Source organism: Geotrypetes seraphini, chromosome 19 (assembly GCF_902459505.1).
Source record: "Geotrypetes seraphini chromosome 19, aGeoSer1.1, whole genome shotgun sequence".
NCBI lineage: Eukaryota > Metazoa > Chordata > Amphibia > Gymnophiona > Dermophiidae > Geotrypetes > Geotrypetes seraphini.
In genome coordinates, this window is record NC_047102.1 from 11,682,655 (window position 1) to 11,695,547 (window position 12,893).

Consider the following 12,893-nt stretch of genomic DNA (forward strand, 5'->3'; position numbering starts at 1 on the left):
ATGTGTTGTTTTACTCATGATGTGTTATTTTATTCATACTTTGATTAACTATTATACTTTGATTAACCACGGGATATCATGGTTGTAATTTTTTATGTGTGTCATATATGTTTGTAAGCTCCTGAGGTAGGCCATACTGGCCGAAACATGTGTGTGTCGAGCCTTCACACAGGTTCTCATGATTGAAGAATAAAGTTGTACACCAACATCTCCAAATATCTCCACTGTGTTTTGTGTGGTACATCTGGTTTCTGGAGTTTTTTTCGTGGATTTTTGTATCGTCTGCACAGAAGCAAACCTTACCAGACAGCTCTTCCACAATATCATCTCATCTAATAATCTAATCTAATACCAGATTTCTGAATCATTCTAATACTATTTAGTTCAAGGCTATTTACATCAGAAGGAAGTCATAATAATTCTGTGGGAAGATTCAATTCTTTGGATAAAAAGATATCCTTACAATTCGTTAGATAAAAATACAAACTTTACATTCTATCATATAAAAATGTTTTACGCATTTTACAAAATTGCTAATAACTAATTTCTGTCCTAGGCAAATCATTCCAAACAACAATAGCAGCATAAGTAAAAGAAGAGATAAATTGATATGTAAAACGTATACCTCTAAAAGGGAGAAACTGCAATAATAATGTACTAAATCAATCTATTAGCTGAATAATGCAAATGTGAAAAGAACAAGGTGAGACAATCAGAAGCCCCAAACTTGCATTACACGGCTTGTAACGTCCCTTTCCTCAGAGTGAGTTCCATTTGCCATTACTCTTTGTTGCCCTTCCACTCCGCCAGCCCCTTACCCAGTCGGTCACTTTAGGGCCCATACCATTTTATTTCTATTTCATCAGTGCGGACCCGTGTCAAAAGCTTTGCCAAAATCTAAATATAACATTTCTAGTGCGCTCCCTTGGTCCAAGTCCCTGTTCACCCCGTCGAAGACATTTATCAGATTTCTCTGACAAGATCTGCCTCTAGTGAAGCCATGTTGCCTTGCATCCTGCAAACCACTGAATTCCAGAAACCTCACTATTCTCTGTTATAGAAGGGTTTTCATTAATTTACTTACCACAGAGGTTAGACTAACCTGCCTGTAGTTCCCAAAATCTTCCTTACTTTTGTTTTTGTGGCAAGGGGATGGGACTTTAGAGAGATTGTGAGCCCGCCGGGGCAGACAAGTTTCAAGTTTATTAGGATTTTATATACCGCCTATCAAGGTTATCTAAGCGGTTTTTACAATCAGGTACTCAAGACAGAGAAAAATGCTTGCGTACCTGAATAAATTCATGTAAACCGTTCTGAGCTCCCCTGGGAGAACAGTAGAGAAAATTGAATAAATAAATAAGACTTGACATACCGCTGTTTCTGTGTGGTTTATACAATCAAAGCTGTTTACATGGGGCAATGAAGGTATTAAATGGCATGGCCAGAGTCACAAGGATATTCGCAGATGCCGGGCATGTTCCTCCCCTTTTTACAATACAAGTGAGGCAACATAAACCATCTATAAATTCAATATAAGCTCTTCTGATAGGTCATCAGATGTGCCTTCTGTATTTTGATCGCTTTAAATCCATGGATCGTTGCCAAGGCAACGATTTCACAAATACTTTAATCGTTACTTAGCGCTCCTCATTGACCCAGTATTTTGCTTTTATGGGTTTTATTAATGCGCTTTGTTTATATGCTTGGTATATACACATTAAACTAAACTAAACTAAGCCTTAAGTTTATATACCGCGTCATCTCCACGGAAGCGGAGCTCGACACGGTTTACAAAGCTTAAAAATACAAGAAGAGAGGGGAGAGAGAGTTTACAAGAGCATATGAAAAAGGGGGGAAGTAAGCAGGAGATGTTATATATTAGAGAAAAGCCAGGTTTTCAGTTGTTTTCGGAACAGTTGGAGGGAGCCCAGGTTCTGCAGCGGGATAGTGAGATCGTTCCAAAGGCCCGTGATCTTGGAGAGGAGGGATCTTCCCAGTTTGCCTGCGTGGGGGATGCCACGTAGAGAGGGGAAGGATAGTTTATGTCTGTGGGCGGATCTGGTGGTAGCAGGCGTCTGGGCGAGGAAGGATAGAGGGATTAGTGGCATTTTATTAATGCATTTTATTTAAATACTCAATAGCATCAAAAGTTTCAATTTTTGAATATGCTGCTATCGTTGTTTGTACTCTGTGTTACTATATTGGCTGGGGACTTTTTTCATCCCCTCCCCTTTTTACATATAATTTGCATGCTCTTTGTGTTAAGCATCATTCGGTAAATTTAAATCTCTTATGTAACCCAGTGTTTTCCGGGCAGCGCCGGGACTTCTGTACATCAGTGCCTGAAAGATAATGCCAGCAACTGACTTACCAGAGCAAAATATGCCTTGGGAACTATTTAGCATATATAATAATAATAATAATAGCTTTATTTATATCCCGTCATACCTTTCAGTTCAACACCGTTTACAATAAGAGAGATTGCATAATAGGCTATCAGAGCCCAAAATAACATCCTTTAAAGAATGGAAAAAAATGAATGAAGAAAATAAGAAGAAACACAAGCACTGGCAAGTTAGATGCAAAGCATGATAAAGAAAGAATATGAAGAGAAACTTGCAAAAGAGGCAAAAATTCATAGCAATTTTTTTAGGTACATCAGAAGCAGAAAACCTGTGAGGGAATCTGTGGGACCGTTGGATGATCAAGGAGCAAAAGGGGCGTTCAGGGAGGATAAGGCCATAGCGGAAAGACTGAATGAATTCTTTGCTTCGGTCTTTACAGAAGAAGATGTAAGAGATCTATCTGAACCGGAAATGGTTTTCAAGGGTGAAGATGCGGAGGAACCAAAATAAATTTTGGTGAATCTGGAAGACGTACTAAGCCAAATCAACAAGTTAAAAAGTGATAAATCGCCTAGACTGGATGGTGATCTGCAACCTGTTGAAAAAATCGTCTGTAGTACCTGAAGATTGGAAGGTGGCCAATGTTACACCAATTTTTAAACAGGGCTCCAGGGTAGATCTGGGAAATTACAAATCGGTAAGCCTCACTTCGGTGCCGGGCAAAATGGTAGAAACGATTATAAAAAATAAAATTGTAGAACACGTAGACAAACATGATTTAATGAGACAGAGTCAGCATGGGTTCAACCGAGGGAGCTCTTGCCTCACAAATTTGACTTCTTTGAAGGTGTGAATAAACATGGATAAAGGTGAGCTGGTTGATATAGTATATCTAGATTTGAGATCTGAGAAAATTAAAGTGTCATGGGATAGGTGGCAAAGTTCAATTCTGGATTAGAAATTGGTTATTGGATAGAAAACAGAGGGTAGAGTTAAATGGTCATTTTTCTTAATGGAGGAGAGTAAACAGTGGAGTGCCGCAGGGGTCTATACTGGGACCGGTGCTATTTAACTTATTTATAAATGATCTGGAAATTGGAACGACAAGTGAGGTGATTAAATTTGCAGATGACATTAAACTGTTCAAAGTTGTTAAAACGCATACAGATTGTGAAAAATTGCAGGCGGACCTTAGGAAATTAGAAGACTGGGCGACCAAATGACAGATGAAATTTAAGGTGGACAAATGCAAAGAGATGCATATTGGAAGGAATAACCTGAATCACAGTTACCAGATGCTAAGGTCCAACATTGGGGATTAGCGCCCAAGAAAAGGATCTGGATGTCATCATAGACAATACGATGAAATCTTCCACCCAATGTGCGGCGGCGGCCAAAAAGGCAAATAGGATGCTAGGAATTATTAAAAAAGGGATGGTTAACAAGACTAAGAATGTTATAATGTCCCTGTATTGCTCCATGGTGTGACATCATCTAGAGTATTGCGTTAAATTCTGGTCTCCTTATCTCAAGAAAGATATAGTGGTGCTAGAAAAAGTTCAAAGAAGAGCGACCAAGATGATAAAGGGATGGAACTCCTCTCATATGAGGAAAGACTAAAACGGTTAGGGCTCTTCAGCTTGGAAAAGAGACGGCTGAGGGGAGATATGATTCAAGTCTACAAAATCCTGAGTGGAGTAGAAAGGGTACAAGTGGATCAATTTTTTCACTCCGTCAAAAATTACAAAGACTAGGGGGCACTCAATGAAGTTACAGGGTGTGAAAGCCCCTCCTAAACCTTTGGGTCCTAGGCACATGCCTTAATTGCAAATTACATCTTCTGCTTAATCATAGTAAATGATGGCAGATGAAGACCTGAACGGTCCATCCAGTCTGCCCATAAGTTATACCCATTAAAAAATACATGATTAAATTAACTTGTCTCTGCTTTGATATTTCTGAGTCATAGACTGTAAAGTCCACCTGAAGTTGCCGTCCAAGCTTATTCCAGCCTATCCTGTTGTGACCTTCCTGGAAATCAGCTAGCTGGGTGTTGTTTTCTGTACTGAGGGTGTGTCATTCGACTTTGTGTGGGAGCTGTTTAAAATGCATTCAGGTACTGCTATAATAGTTGAGGGTTTCATGTCGTCAAGGTGATGCTGTTCCAGTTTTCAGCCTCAACCAGAGAGAAAGCAATCCTAGGCATCTCTCAGTCCCTTGTTGTGGAAGATACCTTTCAAAATTAATTAAGGCTGGCAGATTGTGATTAATACAAACTGAAGATCAAAAGACAGCACTAGCTCTCAGAGCCTGGTGACGGGAGACACAAAGGCTCCGCCTCTGATAATCGTTTAATAAAGCAGAGAGACATGGAGTTCAAATCCAACAGCCGCTGTGGCTGATCTTGATGGTGGGCCCTCATGAATGGAAGAGGAGCAAGTTGGGGCCTTCAAGCCGATGGGCATCTCTCCAAGCAGGTTCTGCCGAAGGGCTTTCCTTTCAGCAGAAAAAGAGAATAGAGAACGTCTGAAATCTCAGCAAGGATTATGGCAGCAGTTCCCAATGTGTATTATTGCAAATATATCCTGAAGATGAACACCACTGCAAATCTCAAATAAATGTGAAAAGTGCTTTTGAAGTGTACAGAGATTTTTAAGCTAGTGAGACCAGGGTGGATTTTCCCCACTGGTAGATAGCTTACTTCTCAACCATCGCACGTGCTCCGGGAATGTAACACAAAGGTCTTTGCACCATTATAAGAGACGTTCCCCCTAAGGGAAATTTTTATTTATTTTTTTCCAAATTCTTTATTGATTTTCAAACTACAAATGCGCAATATTGATTCACATATATGTACATTGTATAATAAGCGCAACAAAACATGCAAATATTGCTACACAAAGAAATTTGCCCCACCCTCCCAATTAAAAAACAACAAATATATTAAACCTTCAGGAAACTATTCATAAAATCCTTGGACCAATTCTAATACCATTCCTTTCCTCTAGCCCCCCTCCCCCCCCCCCCGGATGTGTATGTGAAATTTTATACAGCATTTGCAGCGGGTTCTCTGAAACAACAATTTGTGAAACGCGTCAGGCATCAGAACCCCGTTAACCAGTGAAGAAGATATTCAAGTGCTAAGTTAAGTTACAAATTTTGTCATCTCAATAAGACTTACCGTATAGAAGTTACAATTATATACTGAGTGCAAGTCCGATGATTGAGAAGTAAGCTACCAGTGGGGAAAATCCACCCTAGTCTCATTAGTTTAAAAATCTCTGCGCATTTTACACATTTATTTGAGATTTGCAGTGGTGTTCATCTTCAGGATATATTTGCAATAATACATTTTGACACCAGCATTAAGTTTATATTTCCATTATTTTGAGCACTTCTCTGTTGTGTTGTGGTGCCGGCATTGTCATTCCTGGGACATGAGCAGACTTGGTTGTTCATAATAGTTCCCGAGTTTACTCTATATTTAATATACCGACCATCAGCGAGTCTCTGATTGGTTTACAGAGTAAAATTACAATATTAAAATTAAAATATAGTTCTGAGGAAAAAAAAAGGTTATTAACAAAGTATTTACATAATTACATAAGTCACATATCATTAGGACATGTCAAACTCGCGGCCCGCCAGGTACAATTTTGAGGCCCTCAATATGTTTATCATAATCACAAAAGTAAAATAAAACAGTTTCTTGATCATATGTCTCTTTAGCTATAAATGACAACATTATTATTATTAAGACTTAGCCAAAAGGAAAGATTTATAAACTATAAAGAGTTTTACCTCATGCAAAATCGTCATTTCTTTAATAAGACATTAATTATTTTTTTCTGAGGCTCTCCAAGTACCGACAAATCCAAAATGTGGCTCTGCAAAGGGTTTGAGTTTGAGACCACTGCATTAGGAGGATGGTAACAGTACAAGACAGATTAAAGACATCTGTTCACTCTCCCTCCTTCTCCACTTGTTCTCTCTTTCCCCTTCCCCCCTCCTTCTCATTCTCTCTCTCTCTCCCCCATCCGCTCTTCATTCGTTCTCTCCCTCCATTTGTTCTCTGTGTACTCATGACATCAGCCACTATTCTTGTCTCCCTATTTTTCTGTCTCTCTGGCTTTCTCTATTTTGTTTTGCTTATCAGTCAGCACTTTGCTTCAGCACTATTATACTAAGATCTGATCTCTTGCACCTTCACTCCAGCTACCCAGGATTTTTCCTTTATATTATCCTCCCTTAGTCTAGTCATCCTGGTGCTATTGTAAACCCTCAATGCTGCCAAGAGAGACAGAATTTGAGAAAGCATGAGATGGTTCTCCCTTCACTTCTAAGGATCCAAAGAGCTTGAGGTCAACTAGAGTCTATGGGACTGTTTCCAGCCTTTTCAAGCCCCAATGCACACCTACAGCGACAGAGACAAGAGAAAAGCCAAGGAAGCCCTGAAACTCCTCGCAGGAACAGATAACACATAGGAGCCCATAGTGTACTATAAGAGCCATTGCCACTGCTCTAGTTTGGCTGCTGTTGCTATAAGCACAGCACCCCAGTTGGGAAAACATTATTCTACAGGTAAATTGGATGAGCCGAATGAGTCCTGATCTGTCATATACTGTCAAGGGTGCTTGATTTTGGGCCCTGTGATCATTAGCCACTCAGAAGCAGAGTCTTGGCTTGGGAATCAACCCCAGTCACAGGCCAACTGGGCTGGGCCCATTATTTTAAAAAATTGATAAAATATTTTAGCAGTAAAAAAAAAAAAAAGTTCAATACTCAGCACATCATCGTAATGTGCACATATGGAGCCTGAGCCGCATGTACACAGGATGCTATTTCTTAAAAGGATGTGTAGAGAGACGGACAGAGAGCCTCGCCGATATCTCTCTCTCTATAGATAATGCAGCTTTTGTTATCATAGAGTGAAGATGGAGACCTGGAAAGATTCATTTCCCCTTCTGTGAAGAAATCCATCTCGGCTTCTTCAGGCAAAAGATCCATCTGATGATTGCATTGTGTGTGCGGCCCACAGCCGCAGCCGACCTCAGAGGGGAGCAGCGAGACAAAAAACAGAGGCGCTCTGCCTTTTCTTCCTCCTTTCTGTCTCCCCGACGCTTGCATTGACCTTTGGAGCAGCAGATGAGCCTCCCGAAAAGGGCAGACTCTGGGTCCTCATTACTGCAGACGGTGGCCAACGCCCGAGTGAACATCCTGTCCTCTTGCTTTTTCTTTTTTGAACTCTTCAAATTCGTTCATCACAGTGGTAGCTGAGCTAAAGATGCATTCATTCCCTGCTTGCTGTTGTTTCTCTCTTTTCTTACTCTTTCTTCCACCCCACCCCTCTCTTCTTAATTTGAAACTGTTTTCATTGAACACCCACTTCAAAATACTGTACTTATAAAATAAGGGAAGATATTGTTAAATACTAAAATGTCTATTTATTTATTTTGATTTTTATCCCGTTCTCCCAGAAGCTCAGAACGGGTTACAAGTAGACATTCACAATCGTCTGAAAACAGACTAGTTATGACAATAAATAGATTACGGTAGACAATAACGGAGCTTATTCTAGAGACCAGACTGGTCATAGCGAAGAGTACTAGGAGAAATATATTGAGAAGGCAGTTTAGAAAGAAAGCCATAGAATGTCTTTGAGACATTTAGGCTAAGATGGTTCACTGACATCCACAATTGGATTTCATCCATATAATGCGATAGCGACTGGAAACCCTGTGTCCAGTCAGCTAGAAATTCGAACAAATATTGTAGGTCATCTGCATAAATTCGGTAATGTAGACCAAACTCCGAGAACAACTTCCCAATTGGTGACAAAAACAGGTTAAATAACATTGTTGATAGCGATGAACTCTGTGGCCCTCCACATCAAGGAAGACATGCAGAATGATCATTTCTATTGACCGTACAAAAAGATCTATTACTCAAAAAAAATTTTAACCATTTTACTATGTTAGCTGCAATCCCGAATCCACGCAGCCTACCCAATAATATAGAATGGTCTACGGTATCGAAAACAGACACTACATCAAGTGATACCAACAAATAGTGTTTTCCCTTATCAAATCCTTTACAGACCTCATGACATAAGGTCAATAAAAGCAACTCCGTACTATGATCCTTTCAAAAACCAAATTAAAAATCATCCAGGCATTCATGTTCGGCCACAAGATTTTCCATTGGTTGCAAAACAATACGTTCTAAGACCTTTGACATAAATCTCAAATTTGAGAAAGGTCGGAAATTTTCCTTCTTAGTAGCATCCAAAGCTGAATTTTTTAATAACTTCTCGGGTACTTCACCTAACTTCAAAGACTGATTTTATTATATACTCCATTGATGGACCTACATCAGCTTTCAAAACTTGAAGTACTCACAATCTCTCTAATGTTGAATCAGGTTGGGCAGACTGGATGGACCATTCGGGTCTTTATCTGCCGTCATCTACTATGTTACTATGTACCCGGGGCAATGGGGGGGGGATTAAATGACTTGCCCAGGGTCACAAGGAGCAGCGTGGGTTTGAGCCCACAACCTCAGGGTGCTGAGGCTGTAGATTTAACCACTGCGCCACTGATTGAAGAGCATTTAAATAAAAATGTAAAAAACAAACCAACAGAGATGAACATTTTCAGGAGGGTGCAGTCTGTTTTATATGCCAAGTGGAAGAAAGGTACCGATTCCTGTGCAGAGAGATTTGCATGAGGCTTATACTGTATATTAGCCACTAACAGATTGCAGTGCTGAGCTTTTCTCCAGAGCGAGGGTCTGCTGACAGGGGCCCCGTGCCGCTCCTTATCAAGTGACTGAGCAGCTCTGACAGGACCCCTGCATCTAGGACTGGGGGAATGTATCATCATGTCACATTATGCAGCTTTTGAACAGCTAGCCATTCATCTCTGCAGTATTCACATTGTACACAGGGACTCCACCGATACCTGTGGTGGCCGCACCAGCCCGTTTCCTTATTAAATGAAGACTGCAGATTTCATGATGCATGCAGTCCTGAGTGTGTTAAAGGAGGACTCGTAGAAACCTACAAAATGGCCACTTACAATAAGGACCACTTGGCCCACAGTTTTGTGCATCAGTATCTACAAACTCTGTTGTACTGAATAGCTGGTCTTTTCTTTCCCTCATCCTGCCTCTGAGGTCCCTTTGCATCTGTCCCATGCAGGACTGAATTCTGACATGGTTTTGGCAACTTTTCCAGGTGTCTTCAACCACCTCAGTGTAAAAGGATTTTCTCCATTCCTTTTCGGCTTCAAATAATGATCTCTCATTGTTGAGCTTCTCGTTCTATTGAAAATGCACCATCTGGAGCGTTGTTGACACCTACTAGATGCTTGAATCATGTCTTTCATCGATAGAGTGCATGTTTATCCTCATGTAGAGGACACTTTTCAAAGGAATTTGCGCACACAAATATGGTTTCTTCAAAAAATAAATGCTTGCTAGGCAATTCTGTATGTCACAATGCCATTTGCTTAGTGCGAAGAGTCCATTATAAAATATTAGCATAAGTCAACATTGGCACACCCTGTGGTTTGTCTATGCTCTGCCCACATCTTTGGCCCCGTTGCACTTAGATACTACCTAAATGCAGTGGTCCCCAACCCTATCCTGGAGGACCACCGGGCCAATCGGGTTTTCAGGGTAGCCCTAATGAATATGCATGAATCAGATTTGCATGCCTGTCACTTCCATTCTATGCAAATCTCTCTCGTGCATATTCATTAGGGCTAGCCTGAAAACCCGATTGGCCCGGTGGTCCTCCAGGACAGGGTTGGGGACCACTGACCTAATAAAATAGTGGCTCCTGTCATTAGTGCCTTTGATGTGTGTAAGTGGTTCATACCTCTAGGTGCTAGCTTATAGACCTGCTCCATTAGTAATTTACTTTGGTGCCTAAATTTGGAAATATTTTCAGCTCGGTTCTTTCCCTAAATTTAGGTTGGTTGGCTGGTACTGAAAATCAGTACTAAGCAACAGTTTGTATTGCCCTACTCTGATCACTGAAAATGGATGCTCAGTCCTAGTTACAGAGGCTGATTTAAGAGCCTAACTCTCAAATTTAAGCTCATAAATCATTTGGGAATTGTTCCCCGAGCAATTAAGTGCATTTCCCCACATTCAAAATTGCCCTCCTCCGTGCCTAAAAGCTCGCACTATCTGTCATGGTGGGAATGGGGGATTAACATAGCTGAGGAGATTCATTTTTCACCTGCTGTGCATATGGTTGCAGTTCCTGCAAACCCCAAATTTTCAAAAGAACACTCCCAAGCTGCCCCTAGAGTTTCAAAATTACCCCCATGTTCTGTTTGGGCGGCCTTCCTTTTAAATCATCCCCACCTTTTCCTGTATTGTTTATGATGGCTCCAAAACTGGTCAAATGTTGACCCTGGGGTCCCATCAGGGACCTCCTTCATCTTGCAAATGATACCTTTTCCATCCTCCGGCCTCGTTATGTCAGGTCCTCAGTCCAGCCTTTTGAATTCTTTGTTCATAGTGGAGTGGCTATTAGAAGCACAGTGCCAAGAGTACCTCTGTTTCTTCTAGTGACAGCTTTTAGCTATCATGTTACATGGGTAGGCAGAAAGCAGGCCAGAAGTTCACCAAGCCTAGCCATTTCCTGATTGCCTGGTGGCTCTTGCTGGCTTCAGTTTTGTTATTCTGATCGCTGAAGCTCCCGCGGCAGTTACAGCAAAATCACCAACGCTAAGTCTTTCCGTTTGCAAGGTTTACAGGATCCTGAGAAAGGCTTAAATTGCTGAAACACGGCCCGTGTTGGGTCTAGGCTCCAGTGTTCATTGGTGTATTTTAAATTGAAAATAAAGCATTTGAACTTTACACTCCTGTGTCCAGGAACTGGCTCCACGTGATGTGCTTTGTGGATGGCTCTTGTTGTGCCATAATCCAGGGGAAAGCAACAGATTCAGACCTCCCAATCTCAAATCTGATAGTTATTTTAGAAATTGTTTTCTCTTCTAATCTTATCCACTTCTGCCGACAACATATTCAGTAATTTTACCATTATGTGTAAAAATACATAATGAAATCCCTTCCTTTTGAAGGTGGAGAAATCCATTACCCTCTTTTAACCTTGCTTTGTTTGTAGTTGCTTTAGTGGAAAGATCACCTTTTAGATTCCTGTAGGGTTCATTGATAATATTTGTATAGTGTAATTAAATCTTCCCTTAAAAGTCATTTATTCCAAAGCATATAGCCCTAGGTTTTGTTCACATGCTTTAATTGTTTTAGGAGTGACCAACCTATGTGAAGTGACAAATTCTAGCACAGTTTGAAATTAATCCTAAGTTAATGGGAGCCATTTTTAAAAGAGAAGGCGACACAAAAATATAATGTTTCTGCATTATAACATAGTAGAATCTCAGCTAAATGGCATTCAATTAACCAGCACTCTCAACCAACTGTAAAAAAAAATTGTCTCCTGCGCTCCTAAGACAACGTCCAAAGTGGTGCTCCTGACCCAGTAACCTCCTCTCCCTCCCTCCAGCCCCAAAGGCATCAGTAGCAGCCACCAATCTCCCTCCCTCCAGCTCCCGAAACATTGCGGCAGCCACCAATCTCCCTCCCTCCAGCTTCCGAAGCATCGTGCCAGCCACCAATCTCCCTCCCTCCAGCTCCCGAAGCATCGTGGCAGCCACCAATCTCCCTCCCTCCAGCTCCCGAAGCATCGTGGCAGCCACCAATCTCCCTCCAGCTCCCGAAGCATCGCGGCAGCCACCAATCTCCCTCTCTCCAGCTCCCGGAGTATCGCGGCAGCCACCAATCTCCCTCCCTCCAGCTCCCGAAGCATCGTGGCAGCCACCAATCTCCCTCCCTCCAGCTCCCGGAGTATCGCGGCAGCCACCAATCTCCCTCCAGCTCTTAGAGTACTACACGCCTTCCCTGTTGTTTTATAACGCTCTTGCTAAAGACAGAGACCTCCCCATCCTTTTCTTGTTGAGACTGCCATGTTGTCTTCCTTTTCAAAATGGTATAACTTTCATGCTAAATGCATGATTTTTCTATATTAAAAATTAAAAATACCTTTGCCAAACCCTTGACTTTTCTTTCATTCAGTGTCTACACTGTTATATGACATGACAGAAATAAACTCAGTCTCTCCCTCCCAACTCCTAAAAAAGCTCCAGGCTGTCATCAGATAGCAGTCTTGCCTGGGGACTTCGGGTTTTTTTTTTTTTTCATGAGCAAGTCAGCAGCCACACTCTTGTGCATCTCTACAGGGAAGGGATGAGAGGACCTGGCTGGCTGAGCACCTGCTGCCAAACTCATGCCCGCCTGCCTCTCAATTCTTTCACAAGATTGTTGTGAAACAATATGTTTCAGGCAGAACAGATGCTGAAAGCCCAGTATTTCTCACTTCTGGCATTACTGTAGGGGGGGGAAAAAAACCAACCCATCAGTGCAAATAAATCATATTCAAATGTAGAACAAAGACTTTGATGTATGTTGTTTGAAAAAGGACGTTTTCTTGGAACACTTTAAATTTTTTTGCCTCGT

At 41.3% G+C, this 12,893-nt stretch overlaps 2 protein-coding genes across 4 annotated transcripts in view; one reads left to right on the forward strand and one right to left on the reverse strand.

Moving 5' to 3' along the window:
- The window catches only part of LOC117352329 (transmembrane protein 263-like), a 169,039-nt gene that overhangs the window by 152,787 nt on the left and 3,359 nt on the right, over positions 1–12,893 (forward strand). The window lies entirely within an intron of this gene.
- The window catches only part of CHST1 (carbohydrate sulfotransferase 1), a 144,528-nt gene that overhangs the window by 27,232 nt on the left and 104,403 nt on the right, over positions 1–12,893 (reverse strand). The window lies entirely within an intron of this gene.